General features: G+C 49.2%; 1 protein-coding gene across 5 annotated transcripts in view; it reads right to left on the bottom strand.

Moving 5' to 3' along the window:
• The window catches only part of LOC142088039 (uncharacterized), a 114,438-nt gene that overhangs the window by 63,781 nt on the left and 28,682 nt on the right, over positions 1-21,975 (bottom strand). For 4 of the 5 annotated variants that reach the window (XR_012675697.1, XM_075162920.1, XM_075162922.1 and 1 more), the window contains exon 3: positions 1,851-2,123. The gene's annotated coding sequence lies outside the window, so the exon portion shown is untranslated. The other variant, XM_075162925.1, reaches the window with a different exon arrangement.

Below are 21,975 nucleotides of genomic sequence, written 5' to 3'. Positions count from 1 at the left end.
TAATAGAGACTGCTCTTAGCGGGGGGGAAGGCAAATTTTCACACACCATACTTAAACACCATGCTGGCCTGTATCAGACTGAAACTACTGCTGTGGAATAAAGTCTAAAAGGTACGTACTTACTACAACCACATCCACCACTGCCGAAACTCAACAAGTCGCTGTTTCTGTTTCATGTGCTATTTTAAAAGCACATTTTAGCACAGAGTTTTATACCTTTAGTCCTCTATGGTATAAGCCTGCAACTTTTTCCTTTAGGGGAACAGGCTTAAAGGAAATGCTTAGGCACCTATGCAAGTGGAAATGCTTATACGACATCTGCTAAGAGGCGAGACCCTCGCACGAGGCACACCTGCAGTCTGCACCACTTCCCAGCAAAGCACCGCTCTCGCTTGTGAAGATACTACTAGTTGTAACAGGGACTGTGCGCTTGCACGCCCTGCAATAAACCCGGCCACGCGACGCGGTGCAACGCTCTGCTTACCAAGTGGCTAAAGCAAGCTGCGAGAAGTTGAATAAATCCTATCAGGGTTTTCTTAAGTGCATGAAACAGGCACCTCAACACGCTTCAAACCACGCAGGCTATCGGCTCGCAGCAAACTCCCCATCCTGGTTGCCTGTATAATTCGGGGGGCACAATCCGCAGCTGTGAGCCGAGGGGAACTGCCATCAGAGGCTCTTCTCCCACGCGCTTAAAGCCTTTCAGAAGCAAAGCCGCGGGGTTACACGACTGCACGTACCTACCAAGCACAGCTGAAATGAGCACGGCTTTGGGTCTGCTTCGACGGCATTGCCACGGCCCGAGGAAACCTCAAAGCTCCCAAGACATCCAGGAGGAGCTGCGGGCTGTTGCAGGGCTGCGTGCCCGGGAGGTGACGAGCCGCGGGAGGAAGTGACGGCTGCAGGCAGAGCTTCTGCTTCGTGAGACCCAGCTCCCCACGCAGAAGTCAAGCTGCTCCCGAGGTCTTGGTACAAGATCGGCCAGCGTCCCCACCTCCGGTGTCGCAGCTGCTGCAGTATTTTTCACTAGAAACCCAAATTTCAATCCCAAAATGGACAACACGCTCAATGCGCTTGCATCGAGGACTTCTGCTGATCCCCATCCGCAGCTCCTCTCTCATTAACAATCCCAGACTGCAAACACCCTGGTCAGGCACCAGCTTCAAAACAACATGTCACCAGACTGCACATCGCCAATTTTAGCTCAAATCCGGCCCTCGCTTACAACCCTGCTACCGAAAAGGAAATCAGACGTGCACTCGCAAAGCGAATGATGATTTCAGGAATGAAACTACTATCAAGCAGGATGAACCAAGGTACAGGAGATCCTGTTTGCATGTTTATTTCCTTGACTACAACAAAAACTCAAGCGCACATAAGCAAGCTTTTTTTTTTTTAAAGAGCGTAAGGAGCGCTAAGCCAGCTGAATTGCAAGGAGGTTTATGTTTTAACTGTCTCGGGGTCTTTGAAAATGACTGCTCATAGATCATTTTACATGAGTTGCAGATGTGTTACAGAAAATTCAAACGAGCTCCTGTCCCAGTAAACTTGCATTGTATCCGAAACTGCGCTGCATGCTGTGCTGGATAAAAACCACGCTCACCTCCCTTAGCAGAGGCACTGGGAACGCCCCAGTGAGAACCTCCACTGCAACTCGCTTTGACGCCACCAGCAATGTCCCAACAAGCCAGAGCATCCAGCGTCATCGCAGATGAGATCCTGCCGATTCATTAGCACGTGTACCCACAGCACACGACGGCTCTCGGGGCGATTCTCACCTGCTCCAGAGCCTGAGTGCGTGAGTTCGAAGAAGGGAGCGTGGAAATGCAACCCGGCTCCAAGGAACTTACCTGAGCCTGGTATCAGGTGCCGAGATGCATCAGTTCAGCTGGAGCTGTCCTCTCCCCTGCGGGCATCTACCTGAGAGGAGCCGGTTGTCTCTGCCGGGGGGTGGCGAGGACCCCCGGCCGCCGCAGCCCGTTGGCCTCGCTCGCGCTGCCCCGGCTCAGAGCGGCGTCTCTCCCCTCCGCTCCTCCAGCACGTCAGAGCTCACCACGGGCGGCTGGGAGGAAAGGCAACGCAGAAGGCAATCCGCACGCGGGCTCTCTCTTCCCCCGGGCTCGCTGCAAAGGAAATAAGAAGTTGGTAAGTTCTCCAGTTCTGGCACAGCAGAGGCAACGTGCTTTACCAGCGCAGGGGGTCTTTGGAAAAGACAGGTCCCATCGGAGCGGGCAGCAAGGCAGCGTCTCAGGCCGGTGGGGAAGGAACAGGCTGTAACGGGAGGGCACCCCATGGAGGGAAGTAAACGAGGCTCGTCTGCGCTGCAAGAAAACCCTCGTTGTGGGTCATGCTCGGATTTTGTTGATTCAGTGGGATTTTCAGGATGAGTTTCCTCCCCACCCAGCTCACAGCATCAGCCCAGCCCAGCACGGACTCGCACTAAGACATAGGACTCGTTAGAGGGATTTTGTTTGGGGCTGGGCAGGAGTTTTACAACTATCCAACCGTACATGCCAGGTACCAGAAAACCAGCCTGCGTGCCTCCAGCTGCACAACATCATCTTGTCTGGGGTGTTTATCCAGGGATGCTCACCTCGGACACAACCCAGCACCTGGTTTGCAGCAGGGGGCTGCGTTTTAGCCCATTTTCTGGCCTGGCTGAGTGCTGGGGGATGGAGGGGCTTCCCGTGCAGATCTCAGAGCCCATCACACCTTTGTACCTGCAGACACATGCTATGGCAGCTCAGCAGGCAGAATATGTCCCTGCCCAAGCCAAAGGCACAGTATTACACCCGACTTCAGCCGATCTAAGAGCATGTTGCCACCAAGAAGGGATGCAATGGGGGGTCCAGGCCATTCCTCCAGGAACAAGCTGGGGGGAAAGGGAGAAGCAGCATATGGGACTTCGGTGAGGTTAAGACCAGTAACACAACATCACCGACTCGCACGGCGGAAAAGCTGGCACCGGCAGCTGAGCCACCTCCCAGCACTCGCAGCTCCCACCCGATACATCCAAACAGCTAATGCATTCAAAGGACACCAGAGCCCAACACATAGCTATCATTTTTTTAAAACAAGTTTTTAATTCTCACCTTAAGCAACCCAGAGAAGCAACGCACTGTTTTCACATGTGTGAAATCAAGACATCGCCCCAAAACGCGACGCTTCTGTCTGAAGCCAGCAAGTGCCGGGAGGGGGAAGCGTGCGCCGATGCCCGGGAGAGGAAGCACAGCTCGCTTTCGTCATGAGCAGCCACGTTAGTAACACCACCGCTCCTCCGACCCCCCTTCAAGCACCTGTGAAAGGACTTTTCCTCACGTTCCTGGGCTGTCCTGTGCTGAATTTCCTCACTGTCACCCCTCCAGCACCCAGACACAACGACTCGGAGACCCCAAAGTGCAGAAGACTTCACACCCTTTCAGAGATGTCCCTCTTTATCATCAAGTAACCTATAACACAGATTACATTACATACACATTATCACTGAGTAGCTTATAATGTGGCTTACACACATGATAATGCAGATTACACACATTTCCCTCTGTTCTCCCCATTATCACCAAACTTTTAAAGTACGATGGCGAGCTGTGGTCACAACGATGATAATACTTTGCAACTAGACTATGGCAATACTGGGAAACCCAAATACACTGGCCAAGTCTTTTAGTTATAGAAATAACTAAAAAACTACGTAAGGCTGCATTTACATGCTATCCACCCCCCTCAACACCACCAGCGTGCGTGGCAGTGCTGCCAGTAAATAAAACCTCAACCCTCCCCCCATCCTTCCTGTGCTCCCAGCACTTAGGTCTCGCTCTTATTTTCACACACATTTTTTTGCGCTGTGCCTTGGCGCTCAGGTTAAGGTCTTCTGCCTAAGGATGGAGACGGGAGGAGAGAAACGGGCTGATAAAGAGATTTGCTCTCCCCACTGTTTACACTTGGTAAGCCCAGCCTCGGTGCTTCTGCAAAGCTCAGCTGTGGCAATGTCAGAAGACGCGGCTTCAGACGTAAGCTAAACCTCCGAGCAGAACAGCGAGTCTACACGCAATTCTTCGTCAGCTTCTATTTTTAGACCTCACAGAGAATAAAAGAGCATCCAAACTTTTTTTTTAAAGCTCTTTTTGACAGGAACTCATCTTCTCCAGACGACAATAGCAAAAAACCAAACAAAAACCAGCACAAAAACCCCAAGATGCATGAATTTTTTTTTTTTAAAGCATCATTATTTAAATGATTTCTCATTAAAAAAAGAGAAGTAAACTGAAGAATGCAAAAGTCCACGTGCTGCTTTGGGAATTGAAGACTAATTTTCTCTCTGCATTCCCTCCTTCCTCCATTCCAGTGTCTATAAAAAGGCCAAAAAAGCTGGGAGGAGGGGGGGGTAATCCCCTTTTTTCAGGTGATGCACTGACTTGGAAAGGAACTATATAAACACAGAGCTTAGGAACCAGCTGCTTCTGTTTGCTTAAGACTGGAAGAGCAGTTTACATTTCTTTAACCATAAACTAAAGGAAGCTACAGTGATGGTCATTCTCCACTTGGAGATGCATTCCTCTCAAAACATTGTATTTTATTCTTTTCGGTCCATGTAGCAACACCACGGGCCACGCTACCCTTCCCTTTTACCATCCCCATGGTCATTCTTGCCTCCAGGCAATCTGGGTAAGCTAAAAGCTCTTACTGCATCTCCTTTTGCTATTTAAAACTTTTCCCGCTTTCTGGCTCGGTGGCCACCCCCGCCTAACACGTGCCCGAGCAGCGGGGTGAGGACACGCGTCCTGGCTGGTACCCAAGTCGTCACCCTGGGCACGGTGGAGCTAGCGACGGTCACTAGCCAAAACCAAAGGAACAAGGATGCAAAAATAAGCTATCGTGCTGCCAGCAGCCTGTGCTCTCCTTGGCACAGAGGGGCGGCATCTTTTTTTAAAACACAAATAAGGAAATAACAAATGTACTGTTATATAAAGTCACTGGGACAGCTGATGAAATAAATGAGTAGGAAGTTAAAAATCCACTAACAACGAGATGCAGCTTGTCTGTGGAAAACTCGCCCAAAATAATCATTGAGGTGAGTGATTTATAAGTTATAGATATGTAAGTTGAGTTAAAGTGAGACCTACGCTGACCGTGTGGGTCTTGCACCGCCTGCACCCATTTTTAGGAAGGGAGGCGGCGTGAGCCATTAGCCTGACCCTGACCCAGACCCAGACTAATGCCCATCCCCTAGGAAAATATGTATTTTAAATGAGGTTCTCCGAGTACCACCCTCATTCCTTCAACCACTTTAATGAGTTTAAGCAGCTCTCACCGCCTCCAAATACAGAACCCCATGCAGTAAATTATTTGTACTTGGCAGCCTCTGCAGAGGACACTCCCTGGCCGTTTTGCTGGCAGTACCTCGGACTTGCATTACCTTCAAAGAGCATCTCTGGGCGCTAATGGGCGAGCTGTTGTTAACTACTCTTCTTCTACCAAAGCCCCACGCAAGCATCTCCAGTAATAGAAAACTTCAGGGAAACAAGAAGTATTTGATCCGACGTTGGAAAGTACTGAGAAAATGTCTCCCAAAGCTCTTTTACAGCCTTGAACCATATGCAGGACAGCGTTAGGTTACACAAAATTTTTAAGGACTATGAAAGCAATCTTTTTTCAATTATAACATAACCTTTCCCTTCCTTTTCGCTTGTTGGTAACTCCTAAAATTACCCCAACTGAACAGTCGCAGGAATTTTTGCTATTTTTTTTCCTGCAAAAGCAATGTTTATATAAACAAGAAAATTTAATGGTTGTGCTCCCTTTGAGGAAATTGTTCACACAAGAAGCCCTCCCCTCTTCCCTTCGTGGAAAATGTTTATAAAATCCAACTGGAGGTAAAGACTTAAGGCAGACGTAATGCTTCAGCTTACGAAACAGCAACGGTCGTATAGGACACCCTGTCAAAAGCAGCTCGCCAGCTTAGGAGTCATTATAAAAATAACTCAAGGGTTCTGGGTTTGTTTTTTTTTTTAATAGTGTTGAAATCACTATCTGTGTCATTTGGTCAGGGCTCCAAAAACATCTTACAATTCACAATGTATTTGGCTGTTACCACTTTACCACGGTCGACGTAAAACTAAACCTGACGCTAAAAATGGATCCATTGAGACTGTTGGGGTTGAAAGACGGACACGCAGCTTTCCAGCCAGGGAAAAGGAAACGGTACTGGTATTTTGGAGTAAGCCACAGTATTGCAATAAGTTTCTGTACTTTAGACAGAAGTGCAATGAAATGATGCTCAGGGGAGTGGTGGAAACGCAGCCGGGGGGTCAGTGCTGGATGCTGGGGAGAGCTAAGGGTGGAAGAGGATGCGGATCTCCCAGTCACTGGCAAAGCCCTAGTGCTGGCAGCGGGCAGCTGGTGAGGTGCCGCGCCGGGCAGGGACCAGCGGCGGGCAGCGTCAGCTCCCGGCCATCAGCAGCAGCCGAACCAGTGCTCCCAAAACTGCGGTCCGAACCCACAGCCCCAACCACAGCCCCGTGCCAGCGTGCAGCGCATCGCCCCGTCACTGCAGCGGGGAGTCCCCGTCCGAGAGCAAAGCCACCGGCACGCACTGCTCCGTCAGGAGATGGCAGAGCACTGCCACACTGGCACGTACCACCCTGTAACGATGTACATACGCCCCCGGCATCCCTAGGCCACCTCAAACCAGTGTGAACCAGAAATTCAGGTTCGCCGACTCAGCATCTTCCCCACCCCTGGTTTGGAAACCTCCTGCGATGATCACAGCGTCGGGAGGAGGCAGGAATTCAGCTTGGTTTCTGGGGGGAGAACGCTACGCCCCAGCACATTACCTGGCCCATCCCTCATTTTACCCCACGAGGGACTCAAAGGTGGAAGGGTGGCACAACGAACGGCCTGAGCCAGCCCCACGGTTGGAGTCCAGCTCCACGTGGTGCATGGAGAGCCCCAAGGAGGTCTGGTTGGACCCAAACCCGCAGGTGCCATGTGGAGCCCAGTACCCATGGGGATGTGCAATCAAATGAGCAGGCATCAAACCAGACGTCATCTTCCCATTCCTAGTTTTTTGGAGGCATTGAGGCAGCACCTCCGACCAAACATGCTTGAGAAGGCAACAAGAGGAACTTCAGAAAAACCAATGCCCAAAACCACACTGGATCTATTACCTACAATTACTGTTTTCCATGTCCTCAGCATTCCTCATGTGAATAACGGACTGCAACAGAAGCGGGATGAAAACAAGTCAAAGGGGAACCACAGCAGGATCAAGTCTATCAATGAAAGTGTTTGAGAAGGGTTTTTCCAGTGAAAGCTGGAGCTTGCATGGGGAAGGTGACAGTACGCATGGAAGAACTAAACAAAATTACAAAACCCCTTCTCGGGTGAGATAAAAAGCAGAGGAAGAAGTTTAAGTAGATGAGAGCCTGTGGCAGTGATACAAAGACAAGCATTTGGTACGATGGAGACCCATGCAAGGGTGCCCATAAGAGCAGCAGCAGCTGCGGTTCTCCCCAGGAAACAAATGAACACAATGCCAGTATCACCCATGTTTCAAGATGCAGTCTTACTTAGCTGAAGACATGCTCAGCTAAAGAAAAAAAAGATAATTCAATTTTGAGAGATGCATTTATTTTAAAAATGCTTTAATGTTCACCCAACAAAGCAATAACTAGACAGTTCACTTAAAACAGTCCACTTATAACCACAAAATTTCAGTTAATTGCTCCAAAAGACATTTGCAAGCAGGATGATGATTTCCTCGACAGCTTGGGAAATGGGAATCTTCCTGCTCCAAGATCAAAACCTGGGAGAGCTGAATGCATCCTACTCACTCGGCACTGTGCAAGAAGGCTTGGAAAAGGGAAGTTGTCAATAAATAAGCATCGGGGAGCAGTGGAGGGTGTTTTGACATGAAAGGCACAAAGAAATAACTTTTTTTTTTTCCTAAAGTAAAGAGTGGGGCCAACACGAAGAATAAGATCCATGCGCGAGTTAGAACATGCCTGCAGGCCTTCAGATAAGACTTCAAAATAGAATAGCAATTGCATGGGGGTTTTTTGCATTTTATTTTTTACAAAACATCAAGTCCTTCAGCAGGAAGGATTTTTCCAGACAGCAGAGATCAGAGCTGGTTCGCTCTTCACCATCACCGTTAGTTGAGCAGAGAGGAGCCTCTCTGAGCCCACCCTTTAATTTAAAGCACAGTTGCTTCAGTCTTGACCTGGCTGAGTACAAAGCAAGGAGTTCATCTTCCCCTGTAAGCCCAGACCTGGATTCCCATCTCGGCTCACTGGTCGTAGATGTTCAGCACCTGCTTCAGAGAGATGCACGGCTGCGGCAGAGCAAAAGCAGTGCCTTTCCCACCTGCTCCAAGCAGCCCATCCCCTCCTTACGGATATCTCCCCGCTGGATCCTCTCCTAGGACGCTCTACAGGAGGGCGAGCACTAAATCTCTTTTGCAGCAGCGAAGCCTGTGCCGCGCTAAAGCTATTACGTGTTTCTCCCACTTCCTTCCATTGACAGAAAACAAAAGCTCGTACTGTTGCTCACCATTATCAGAGAATATTTGCTTTCCCAGATTGTTTCTCCCCTCCTTCTTTCGGAAGGGTTTTCAGTAGAATAAGAGGCTCACTCCCTGCGAAAAGCAGCAGGGGTGATTTGAGACAGAGGCCCTTCAGAGCCCAGCCGGCAAACCCAGCCCAGACCCAGGAGCAGCCTGGTCCTGCCCGTCCCATCCCTCCGGGGACCGCGCGCCCCAGCACCTTCCAGGTCCTGCGAGGAGACGATGCTCCAGCTGCGTGGCCTGAAGAGACGGGGCCAACCCCGCACCGCTGAGCTGGCTTCAAGTGGTTGCCCCTGTTTTCTCGCTGCAGACATCTCCAGACGATACTCTGCCCGCTCTGAGCATCTGCTGTATACTCTCAGTACCATACTTCGAGTATCTGCTGCTCCTCTTCTCACCACGCACTGCGCTTCCTTCCTGCCAGATCCCTTATCGCCATGTTTCACCCCAAAACCACCCGGATGAAACTTCCACTCTTGCTGATGCTGCTCTTTTACTCACCGACCAAAGAAACACTCTCACACCAGGCACAAGCCGGCGGCGCTCCTGCCAACGAGCGATGCAGAATTAAACACAGGTGTCACATGAAAACACAGTGCCAAGCAGACAGTTCCCAAAAAAGCACTGAATGCATGCACACACTTGGTCACTATTTTTTTTTTTTCTCTTTTTTTTAAGCAACCAGAGTATCAAGTGTCAGGTCCTAAAACCAAGAAGGGCACCAAAAGCCCAAGTATTATTCAGGATATGAAATACTCAACTACCGCAACGCAAGCTGACACCTTGCAAACTCCTAACTGAAATCTGCCCACGACTGCTGTTGCCAAGCCCAAACAGCTTTCACACACGTGTGGTGGTTCCCTGCAACAAAAGCATTACCCAGGCAGCCACTCCGTGCCCCGAAACCGATGCAAGGGAAAACGTGGAGTCGCAGACAACACGCTGCTGCAGGAGCTCAGCACCAGCCCTGCACTACCTGCTGGTGAAAGCTCCCAGGAGGTCTCATCCAGAAGCGGAAAGGTCAGGTCTTAACTCTGGCAATCGCTTCGCCATGAGGCTCTACCGAAGACTGAACAGATTTTGAAAGTATGTGCTTCAAAATAAATAAATAAATAAATAAATTCTTGGCCCAAGAACACAGGAGAAAAAAAAGGCCACTTTGGCAAGTTTCTGGTGTTAAATGATCCATAACCTCTTCCAAGCAAGATCTTTACCGTGGCAAGTCCTGCCCTGCTCCGGAGCGGTGCAGGGCTTGCAAGCGTCCCCGTACCCCCGCAGCCCCGCGCTCCCCTGCCAGCAGCTGCAGGATGTGGGCTCGGTGTTTCGGGGAGCAGCAACCCTTTTTATTTTTTCTGACTCAAGGCTGGACCGGTGACTGCATGCAGCGTCGACACCTTCAGTAGGCTGGGCTGTCACTTCTGACGGTGCTTGTGGTCGTTAAAAAGGCACCACAGCATGAAAGGACTTGCTGGCAAGCAGAACAGTCTCAGCTGAGGGAATGCTTCTTTCATTTCATTTATTGCCAATTAGCAGAAACTCCTCATCACTGATTTGGGTATTGAGAAAAAAAATATACATAAACAAGTAAACAATCACTTAAACACCTTCCTTGTCCCTTCCCCAGGCTCAGCTTAAGCCAGACACCTCTCCAGCCCCACTGCCGGGTTCAACTTCCCCGATGCCCGCTGCGATGCAGCAGCACGCCGCGGATGCTGCACGGCCACCTCTTGCCTGTCCTTCCTCCTGCCCGTGCTCACGTGGCATGTGCTTATTATTTACACTCAGCTTAATTGCTTCCCTCACCCAATGTCATCAGAGGCAAGCACGGAGAAACACCTAACTGCGCAGTTCACTTTGGAAAGCCAGACCGCCTCCGCTGGTAACTACCAAGAGACAGATAGCATCAGCAACCCAGCCTGAAAACGCTTCTCCTCTCCTGCTTTTTATACCACTGCTCTTTGAGAAGCTTTTTCAAGGCCAGTTTGATGTTCACAAAAGCCCAGGACCAGCTCATCTGACCCCAGGATCTGTGCTGGCTTTTCAGTCCGCAGACATCAGGCGAGGAGAAGCCCAGCAGCCTGTGGGCTGATGAAGATGACCTTCGGGAATTTGTTGGCTCTCTTATCATCTCAGAGACAACAACATTTGCAGGTAAGTCCCGAGTTTCTCCAGTCAGCCAGCCACAGCCCAAAGCACTACACAAAGACCTGAAATTTAAGCTGCCATTCCTTACGCCTGCCCTCCCATGGGATTCCTGCACTACAGCGTCTCCATCAGCACGTCATTCCTCTGTCCGAGCTTTCCTCTTCCAACCTTTTAAACTTGTCCAAATTCAGTTTTTTGATCCCATTCTCAACTGCTTTTAAGAAGGAGGCAGTGGCAATCTTACAGTTGCTGCAGCTGGGGAAAAAGCTGAAGCACAAGCCACCCCTCTGACCTGCGCCAGGTCCCTCACGAGATGCACCCAACTCTAACATTGCGCCCTCCTAGGCACCAAAATCCACCAGAAAACAGATTTCAATGCTTCTCCTGCCTGTGGGCTGCTCCTCCCTCTCCTCCTCCCCCCAGCAACACGCCTTTGGCTGAAAAAGCTTCTGGAAGTACAAAAACTTTTAAAAAAGTGTTAGAGAAATGCATTATTAAGAGAAGGTCATAAAAGAACAACAACTTGAGAATAGCTGCAGCTAAAAATACCCGATCTCCACACCCCTTCTTTAGAGAAAACGTTATCAGATGTCACTTCCCAATGGTAAAAACATGTTTGTTTGTTTTTTAATTAAGGTGGTATTTTGAACACTGGATTTTCTTGCCAGGGAACACAACAAGAGACCTTGGGAAAAGACCTTGTTTGCTGCCTCAAAGATCCCACTTTTCTGTGCCATCTGATGGTAAGATGCTGTCTGAAACTGACACCTGCAAATCTGTACTTCCTTCTAGCACAACCTAACTTTGCAAAATATCTTTCTAAAGAGAACAAAGTATTTTGGCCATCCCTACTGAGTTGCAGAGTGTTTGTGCAATACGGATTTATTTTTATTTTTTAATACTTCAGAGTATCAAGGTGGAGAACGTGGGAAGGAGATAACGTCAACAAGCAGAGCAGCAGTGCGGAGCAAGCGTTGGCACAAGGCTGGAAACCGCCTCTCGTCTGACCCAAATCCTAGGCAGGACTGGAAAAATCTGCATTATGGACAGACTGAATTGGTTACTCAGTCTGCTGCCCCAAATCCTCCCAGGGTGTAAGGTTGGGTGTAATCGGCGTTTAGTGGACCCAAAATAGCCATGATGTATGGCAACCCGATGGCTTTTTTCAACAGTAGCATGAGCAGAATAAAGGGAGTCAATTAAATGCCCCCCAGCAGAGAGTTTTGTACCATTTCATTGCTTAAATAAGCTCTGGTTTATTGATCACGTAGAAAAATACCCAGGAATTACTGCAGGCAGGTAAGAGAACACCTGTGCTAACATTTTAACAAACTGAGCACGTACAAGGGGAAGGTTAGCACACCACAGCATGCTTTTTCCTCCAAAGATGTAAATGAAATCCAGGAGTAACTTCTCCAGAGGGTCCAGAAACCTTGCCCAGGTCACACTCTTTACTTTCTAACCCTTAACAAATATACACCTTTCCCCCATTCAGAAACGCTCAAAGCAATACTTTTTTAAGAAACCACACACAGAAAAGTAATTTTGTCAGTCCGTTATTTTGGTGGCCAACTCTTGCCCTGCTGTCCCCCCCAGCTGCCCCCTTCCCTCCACCATAAAACAAGCAGCACATCTCATATGTGCCCATTCCCCCTGCTCTCTGCCTGCCCATGCCGGCATTTGTACCTTTAGTCCACCTGCTCCCCTGCCAAAGTTATTTGAAACTGGCCTGGTGCAAAATTTAGTAGCATCGAAGACATGGAGCGTGCAAGCCTCCTGCTTCCCTGAGAAGTCAGGGTGAATACCCACCAAAAAGCACTTCAAAGGACTAACCTGAAAGCGATGAGCAGAAGACAACCACGGCTATGTTCTACTGTTAAAGAGTTTGCTAGAGGAGATACACCGGTCTGCTGGGGGACCTCCCTGTGCCCCTCCGGAGCAGGAGGGCTGGGGTTACTTTGAAGGACAGCCACCGAGCAGGACCACGGAGATGCACTGGGAAAGAGGCAAGGCTCAGCTTCACGGCCACCACCTCCCTCCATCCGCTCAGCCCGGAGGAACTTGGAAGACGTGCCCACATGATGTCATTACTATGTTGGCGTCTAAATAAAGGAAGCTTTTTATAGTATTTCCCACTGACAAATTTAATCCGGTAAACCCTGATAGCCAAGACTTCGTCAAGCAGAAGGGAAGGAAAAGGGAAAACAATAACCGTACCATCACCGGGGCCAGGGCAGGTGGGCAGCGTCTCAGGAAAGAAACCAAAACAAACCCAAATTTGCTCCCTAATACCTGCATGTTGGATAAAAAGCACAGGTAAGAGCAGCGCGTAACGTAAGGGAGATGTGTTTTTAACCATCTGTCACAAGGAAGCGCAGCCTATTTCCAGAGTAGGGGAGAGAAGGACGAAGACAAGGAGGGAGGATAGGGAGAGAAAAACTTTGCTTAAAGAGAGTAAATAAAACATACTTCCACGTCAAAGGGGTTTTCCGGCTTCACATTATTCATGTGGCAATTACTGTGCTTCCTAAAAGCAAACTGGGGGTTTCTGCATATTCAGAAGACTCTCGGCTGCAAACACCTTAAGCTCAAATCATCAGCAAGCAGCATTTGCTGGAAGTTCTCAAAAAAAAAAAATACTAACGAAAGCAAAACCATCCGTCAGTTCAGCCAAGTTCACGTGTGCCTGCGTGTCATCCTCTTCTTCGTAACTCTTCATCACTTCCACAGCGCTACGGAGCGGTTCCCCTTCCTCCTTCTGCTCCTCGCTGCATCTTCAGCCGGGCATCCACATGGAGAGCAGTTGCAATAGCCCAGTGACTCATGCTGCAGTAATGTGGGTGGGAACTGCTCCCATGCCCAGCTTCTAAGGACACAGCCTTTTATGGTATTTTTAGAGTGGAAGCTGTTGTGGTTTGTAGCACTTTGCCTTTTGTCTTGCAGGAGCCTCAGAGAAAAGAGCTCGTGCTCCCCTGGGGCTTCGGGACACAACAGCGAGGAGCCCACGCAGGTGATGAGTTCCGTGGACTTCCTCGCCCGGCCAGGCCAGGGACGCTGAGGGATGCCACCGCTCTGCGCCGCAGCACCACAGCCCATCCGTGCCACGGGCCGTTGGGTGCCTCCACCGCCCCACAACCTCCGAACCAGACGTAGGGGCAGGGCGCGGGTGCGAGCTGCTCTGTGGACACCTTAACTACTGCAGCCCAACTGTCTAACGCGTCGTTCCCTGCGTCCCCTGAGTCTTACCACCCCGCGGCAACACACTAACAACCTCTTCATCATCTCCAGTGACAAGCCACCAGACATACTGTTCCTACCCTTGATGGGCTGCCGGCACACACGAGAGGCTGGCAGGGCTGGCAGAGCCCCATCTGTCTTCTCTCAGGGTGAGCCATTAACTTAGGACTGCAACTCTCCAGCAAGTAGAAAATTAACTCTGTAAAATTTAGCTGAAACACGGCAAGAGGTTATTAGGGAAAAGCAGGCAGGGGTGTTGCACTGAAACCAGGTTAAAAGCATCAGGGAGAAGTGCAGAAAAGCCACTCTCCAGGCTTGAGGACCACAGCACGTGCGACTCAAACTTGGCAAGGTAACAAAGCAGACTCAGCTGTGCTCTTTAAAAACTGAGGGTCACACGTGAGATTACAAGAGTATCCCAAAACATTACCCCACAGGGCTTGAAATGGGACTCTGGCTGCAAACATGCAGTGGACTGCTTTACAGACAGCTCTCTGCTCTTCTTTGCACCTGAAGCATTAGCTGCTCTGGAAGAGAAGGGCATGAAAGTTTCTGCCCTTCCCCAATCACAACTCCAACCAGCTGCTGATTTTAGTCCTTTTAAAGCTGTTAAATTCAAGAGGAAATAAAATTATAATCTGCACGCGCCTAAAAAGTCTAGGAGAAAAGCTATCAGGGTGAAGAAAACTGTAATCAATCCTCCTGATGCAAAGCCACTGCCGTTATTTTTTTATTCCTTTTTTATTCCTTTCAGAAGGAGTTGGGACAGATGAATGACAGACCACCCTACGGACAGATTTCACTGAGTGGGAAGATGCAGTGGGAAGCTGCTCTGGAGCGACTGCTCGGGTACAAGCGACAGAGCGGAGGGGAAGGCTGGGGCAGGTCCGCCTCAGCAAGCGCCACACAGCCCACAACACACCTTGGAGGCCAGCCAGAAAGACAACGTCTCTCCACAGACCGCTGCAACAACAAACCCTCCAGCCCTCGTGCAAGTTAAAAGGCGATTCACTGCACTGCCCTCGGCACAGCAACCCCCAGCGTCTGCCGAACAAGGTGCCCCACGCCAGGGGGACAGCCAGAGCTCCCCAGACGGAGTCTTTTGCTCCCAGAGCAGATGAAACTTATTTCCAAGTTTAGGGAGTCTTCCTGCTGTTAGATAACGGATCGAGATTACAGAATTAAAGTTTAAAAAAAAATAATCACGTGAAAGGCTCCATCCTGTTCAAAGGAATACAATGAATTTCCTGTAGTCTTGCCCTAAAGACCACATCATCACACCCGATTACTATCCCGTCTTACTCCTAAGTCCTGCAGAGCCAGCGTGGTCATAGGAAAGCAAAATGAGCTCTGCCTTGCCTCATTTCTCATTAAACTACTAACTACACACAGCAGTGGCTGTGTCAGAGGTAGGGCAAGTTACTTAATTTTCATTACCTTTTACTTGGACCAGCATTATCAAATTTGATTTTAAAAAAACCCACAAAAAAACCCCAGGAAAAAATCCGAACTGAACACAATAACCAGCCTAAAGCTCCTGTGGACAGAAGAGGGAGACATCCAAGCCTGAACTCGGGTTCACATCTCCCACGCCAGAAAGACCTCTCTGTATGAAGCCTTTAGTTATCAAAAACTGCCATTCGTACCCCGGGAAAGCCAGGGAAAGGAGGAAATGCCAGTTTGCCCCAACACGCTCAACTCTGCAGTTGCCGCAGGCGACTTGGTGCCGCCCCGACCTCGTGTGCTGGCAGAGCCCCTGCCCCACCAGACCATCCTCCGCCCTCGCCCCCAGCCGTGCAGTACATCTCCATTTAACATCATTTTGTTACTTTCGCCCACAAACAAGAAAGCTTTCCCAGCCAGCAGGTTCTCTGCAAACCTAAAAGCAGAGCCTAAAAAGGCTTTGCGGCTGATGGCGTCTGCAAAGGAGCAAATCCAGACGGTCCCTCCAAGAGCTGCAGCCCTCTCCTCCTCCGGCGAGTGCTCTGGGGACCACCCCGCTGAGCCCCGCCGCAGCTGGGGTGCAGCTCCCCTGCAGCAGACCAGCCTGCAGCTTGCTGGGCCGGCTGCGGGAAGGGATGGATGCCTTTCTCCCCCTCTTCGTGGGGAAAGGGCTCCCTTTAACAGCAGGCTGCGGAGGATGCAGAGGAAGAGGCATGGGCTTACAGCGTTGGTTAGCTGGAGGACACAACCCTGGCTCCACTGAAATGAATGGCAATGCTACTAATGAACTTAAGGTGAAACTCAGATTTCCACTAGTCTTCACACAAGGCCCATCTGAACTAGAAAAGAGAGTTTGCTGGAAAGGCTGAGCTTCTTCGAGCTCCAGTTCCTCGTGAGTTTTTCCTGCTTATCTTCTTCCTTCCCCCTCCCAAATTTGCAGATGGGTTTAAGTCCACAGCAGCTTCTGCTCTGGACACTTCTCAAAGCAGTTTGATCATCAGGGTTGAGCTTGATGTAATGACTACAGGAACCCTTGCAAGGAAAAAAAAAAAAAGATAATCTGAGAAATTATGTCCTTCAAGATGGTGTATTCCTCCCGGCAGGACCAAAATTGTTTAAAAGACAGGTAAGAGCCTTCCAGCAGGAGATGCAGACAGCGGCGGCGGACCCCAACGCCCAACTTTCAAAGCCCTTTAAGATGAAAAGGAAGTTCTTCATTGCCATCCCAGCCAGGAGAAAAGAAGGGGACAGTGGACTGTGACACAGGTGGCGCTTAAAACACACCGCCCGTCATTTTACAGGAAGGGGGGAAAAACAGCAAAGAGACAATCATCCCACTGTGTGCGTACTTAACGACCTGTCACCTTCACCAGTCCTTTGCAGGGTCACAGCCTTCAGCTAAGGATCTGCTTGGCTGGAACTGGTCTGCAAATTATATAGTAACTGGAGGCTTTAAAAGCCTTGCAGGAAAATGTAATAAAATAAATAAAAATCAGCTGGGCAGGTTCTGCCTGACAACTCATTTTTTCCCCATCCAATACAACGCTGCGCACAGAGACGTGGCATGAATCAACCCATTTTGGCAGCGAACGTCTAGCCAGGAAGGGCAGGACGCGTCACCGCGCCAGTACATGGGGAACACCCTCCAAAGGGCTCTGTTTACCCAGCGGGAGCCAATGCAATCCCTACACAAAGCCTGTAAGTACATTTAAGGCTCAAAAGTAATCTGAAACAGGTCCATTCTCCCCTCCCACTCCATAAATACAATCCAAATTGGGTCATCTCCTAACAATAAATGAATGACACTCATTTAAGCCTCCGCTGCAGTGCTGACATAATCTAGGTCCTTTCATTCTCCTTGTACTGCAAGCGCTAAAGATGCTTTTGTACTTCCTCTGAAGTACTCCATTTAAAAAACCATGGTAACCAGGGCATTGCATTCAGCTGCTCTCGAAAAAAAGCCATTCCCTTCCCTCTCAATAGGCTCTTAGGAGGCTTGGACAGAAAAGCATCGCCTAATCCAAACTGGCTCTACTGGGATGGGCACTAGAGGTGGGGGTGAGCACGAGTACTGGGTACCACTTGGGTCTGCGGTGTGAAAAACACCAGCAATATGATGGTGCATGGAGAAAGAGAGCCCTTACCGGCGTCCTGCAGCTAAGCAGCACCCAAAAGTCCCATTTTACGTCACCAAGTGTGCCAGTGCAACCGCACCATTCCATAGGTCAAACATCATATTTTCTTTAAAAATCACTGAGTGCTCCTAAATCTCTCCAATTCTTTTTAGGGGATGACAGGATTATTCAGTTCCACTATTTTAGCGTGACAACGACCAGAAGAACCAAGAAGCAAGTTTTTCTGTTATCTTTGCGTGGCAGTAAAAGTTTAAGGGGTTTTGGTGGTGTTTTTTTTTTTTTCTTGCTCATTCCTACCGCCTCAGAACTGTAACACTTTCCTGCGTGGCAGCTTTTGAAGTTCGTCTGCTGGCACTGGCGTCCTCCTGCTTTCTGAAATGGAAACATTCAGAGGTGTGAGCACAGAGATCAGATGGAAAGAACAGGGCAGCTCCCACTAAAAAAGCCACTAACTGGGAAAAAAACACCGCTGTAAAAAAGGGACATTTGTCTAAGATGGAAGCCCATTATTTGTTTTTTAAAAAAGAAAAACATTCATAGCTCTGCATTCATTTTAAAAAAAAAAAAAAATCACATGCACCAGCAGCAGAAAGACTAACGCCTTTAATATGACCTAACTGTTCCACTATCCCTTATATACAATTTCAGCAGACTTTTTTCCAAATCCCACTACATACTGCCACATTCCAAGACTTAAGGTTTTAAAAATAGAAGCCTTTAACCACAACGTCTGCAAAAATACCCCGCAAAAAAAAAAAATTTTCAAAAAAAATGGAAAACTTCAAGTCCTATCCTGTTACGGAGGCTATTCCCAAACGATGCAGAGAAAGACCCTTCACGTCTGTCTGTAGGAATCAGCATCGGATTCACGATAGCACTGCTGCAGAGGACTTTGTAACAAAATTCATGCCCGTTCGACAGAGATGCAAGCTTGGGAGAAGACAGGCCGTTTTAAAGATTTAAAGAACACCTTCTTAAATGGGGAAACCGAGGCACGTAATGATTAGCTGATTCCTCACGCAGCAGAAAATTTATTTCTTCCGGCTAACACAACGTCATCTTTGCTAACGCAGGCTGCCGTGGCGAGAGACTGAGAGGGGTGAACTGAGGACAAGCTCAGCAGTTGACTTCGAATTCCCCGACTCCACTCCTGCCACCATCCACTCTGTTACTTTTCAGGAGGAAAACAGGAGAAAGCTTACGAGGGAAAACCAGACAACAACAATTTGGAGAAATGCTTACAACCACATGGGTCAGCCACGCTCGTGTTGGACGTGGGGCCGTAAAACCAGGTACCAGCATGCCTCCTAGCCATCTTGTGAGACACGCCAAGGTGTTCAGAGGCTGAACTATCGTGCCCTCATTTCTAAATGTAGGAGAATAATATTAAAGAGAGTCTTAAACTTCCATAAGCAGCGAAGAAAAAAAGGTAAAATAATGAGGGGCTTGAGGCGCCCCCATTGCCACTGCAACATGCATGCAGCAAATCAGTAGGGTTTTTATAGCCAGGATTTAGCATTGTTTTGTTGATATTTTTCTTGAGACTATAAGAGCACTCTCCTTCATATGAACCTTACAAAAGGGGGAAAAAAAAAAATAGAAAAAGCTACCACTCCTGGCATTGCTCTGGCAGACCTCTGCTCATTTAGGCTTTTGAAGGCAGAAATTTATTATGGGAATTAATGAAGAGAATTAACGCAGAGGAGCGTGTCAGGGAGCAGCAGGCTCCCGAGGGATGGCCACGGCAGCTCTCGGCGGTGCCTCCCCATCTCCACCGCGGACGAGGCAACCGGGAAGAGTCTGCTCACAGTCAAGTTTATGAATGTTTCAGCAATTGCCTCCTTCGAGCAGCTGCCCAAAAGTGTACCCAAACCCGGGCCCCCTGCCACATCACCCAGCTGCCCTAACCAGTGAGCTCCTCTGTCTGTAAACCCAAGCCCTGACAGACACTGGCTGGCACGCGGGTACGTAACCCGCTTGGCACAACCGCAGACGCTCACGGCTCCCAACCTGCCGCAAGGCTTCTCCATCCCCCGCGCCGTGCTCCTCGTGGGACACCAGCCCCTTGGCTTCAGATCGGCAAAGGCTCTGCTCCAGCAGGAAGGGAGAAGGTCAGGAGAAAGCTCTCCAGCAGCATTTGACCCTGCTTTGCACAGCCAGACTGTGCCGAGCTCCATCTCACGGTGGAAAGGACAGGTGGGCACACTGAGCCCCACGGAAGTTTAGCTCCCGGGACCACTAATGCCACCTCACAAGTCCCCTTGTTTAATGCATAACATCTGTCACCTTTGGTCCATGCTCTCCCCCTCCCTTCAGCGGAAGGACATGTCCATGGCATACCTCAACCTGAACAGCAGAATTTTGGTGTTGTGTTGCCACAAGGTTCTTCAGCAACACGGAAGACCAAAGCAAGCTACTTCCATCTGGAGCACGAGATGGAGAAGTCTGCAGTGCTCTGTTGTGGCATAGGGGAAGAACAGCAACCAAATGATTTTCAGAGAGCAGATGACAGCAGCCTGGTTTTGCTGCTGCTATTCCTGGTCCCAGGTGAAGAACAAATCCTGCACGCACAGTGAATACAAGCCTCATAGGAAATCACGACAGGTACCATGGGACAACCCAAAAAGCAAGAGGAGAGGAGAAGTCCCAGCAAGCCATCAGCACTCAGCCAGGCGGCAGCTATTTCCTCTGCACAGACCCATCATCAATTAAATTAGTCAGTGTTTGGGAGCCCTTGCCACGGACAAAGGCCCTTCTCAATCTGATGTAGCACCAGCCACCAGAAGATGGGGAAGGGGGAGAGCTTTAAGGAAATCCCATTGGAAAGAGAAACCAAGACACACAGGGAAAGTTTCACCAAACCTAGTCACCACCCAGTTTCTATTCTGTTGCTGCTGATGGATCTCCAATCCTCTCAACATGGACCAGCATAGAGAAAACACAAGGCTTGGCACAGAAGTAGAGATTTGTAGGCTTAACTTCTAGCTGCTCCCTTCATCAGCCACCTCGAGCAAGAGCCCTCACCGTTCATGGTGACTGGCACAGCTTCCCCTTTGCCTCCAAAGCCCATACCAAGTAATACCTCTATACGCACAAAGCAGAAATCAATAGACATGCAAAGAAAAATCTTTGCTGAGGGAAGACCAGAAAACCCCAACACAACCAACACAGACCTGTCCTCCCCCCACACCACAGTAAATTAAGCTGCTGGGAAGCGTACAATCTATTGTGGAGCACGACGATCAATTCACTGGATGCATTATTATTTCCATCAAGCCATCTCAAGGAGTAGCGCTCCTGCGTAGGAACCCGTGAGTTGGGCTTTGGATGTGTTGGATTTGTATGTGTATGGACATCAACTGTGACAATTTTGAGGAAACAGGGCTGGTTATTTCCTTATCACAGCATTTGGAAAACTGAAACAAGTTCGTTTGCAGCTTTCAGTACTTTTAACTGAATGATTAAATAGAGAGAGCAGCCAACTTCTGTCTTCCTCCAGATGAACCACTGAGATCACGCTGTTAGCAAGCACTGCTCTCCCTTCATTTTTAGCTGGAAAGACAGACAGCGCAAAGGGGTGTCCAGTTACAGAATGGAAAGACTGATAAATCGCCTAATGTTTCAGCAAGAGAATAAATGCAAGATGTGCAACAAAAATGCCTGCTAAGTAATAGATGTGGGGTCATGTGGGCATGTTTCCAAATGCCTTCTCTTCAGTATGTTCAACGACTCCTCCAGCAAGAAAGTCAATGCAATGAAGCACAGAACGCTTTTCCCACTAAGTCTGCAATTACCCTGTTTTCTCTCCAATTAGAAGATCGGTTCTAATCCTCTTCAAAGCATCCACAAAGCGTTTGCCTAAACGCAGACTCCAGAGCAGCACAGGCAAGGCAGACAGTATATCGTCATGAAATATTAAGCTGTGGGCATCACAAAAAAGGCATCTATGTACCAAGGCAAGAAACAAAACAACCTGCAGGAGCCACTGGTGTCACGCAAACCATGTTAGGAACAAAGAACAACTGTTTACAGTGCAAGACCATGAGACAGCGGATTAAAAAAGTCAAACAGAAGAAGGAAATAAGTGACCCACAACTGGGCTGTGGCATGTTCTGCTACTCGGAGCAAGTTATAGAAAGTATCTGCAAAGTAACATGCAAACTGCTGGAGAACAAGACCATCTGCAGCTGTAAACCCAGCGACTCATTCTCCTTCCCTGAGGATCCACTCTGGTCGTCACTGGGGGGGATACTGGCTGAGTTGGACCTTGGCTGGAGCCAGCGTGGCAGGTCTTCCACTCTTGAGCTACCATACATTGGCATTACAGCAAAGGTTTGGGCTCCAGCATTTAAGCCCTCTGTCCTGGCATCCTAAGAGACCATTTCTGCCAGGGCTCTGCAACATGAGCAGACCAAGGAGGGATCACAGATACGTCCAACTGTCCTTGCAGAG

Source organism: Calonectris borealis, chromosome 14 (genome assembly GCF_964195595.1).
Source record: "Calonectris borealis chromosome 14, bCalBor7.hap1.2, whole genome shotgun sequence".
NCBI classification, from domain to species: Eukaryota; Metazoa; Chordata; class Aves; order Procellariiformes; family Procellariidae; genus Calonectris; species Calonectris borealis.
Note: the sequence above shows the minus strand (reverse complement) of the source record. Positions and strands in the feature narration are given on the sequence as shown.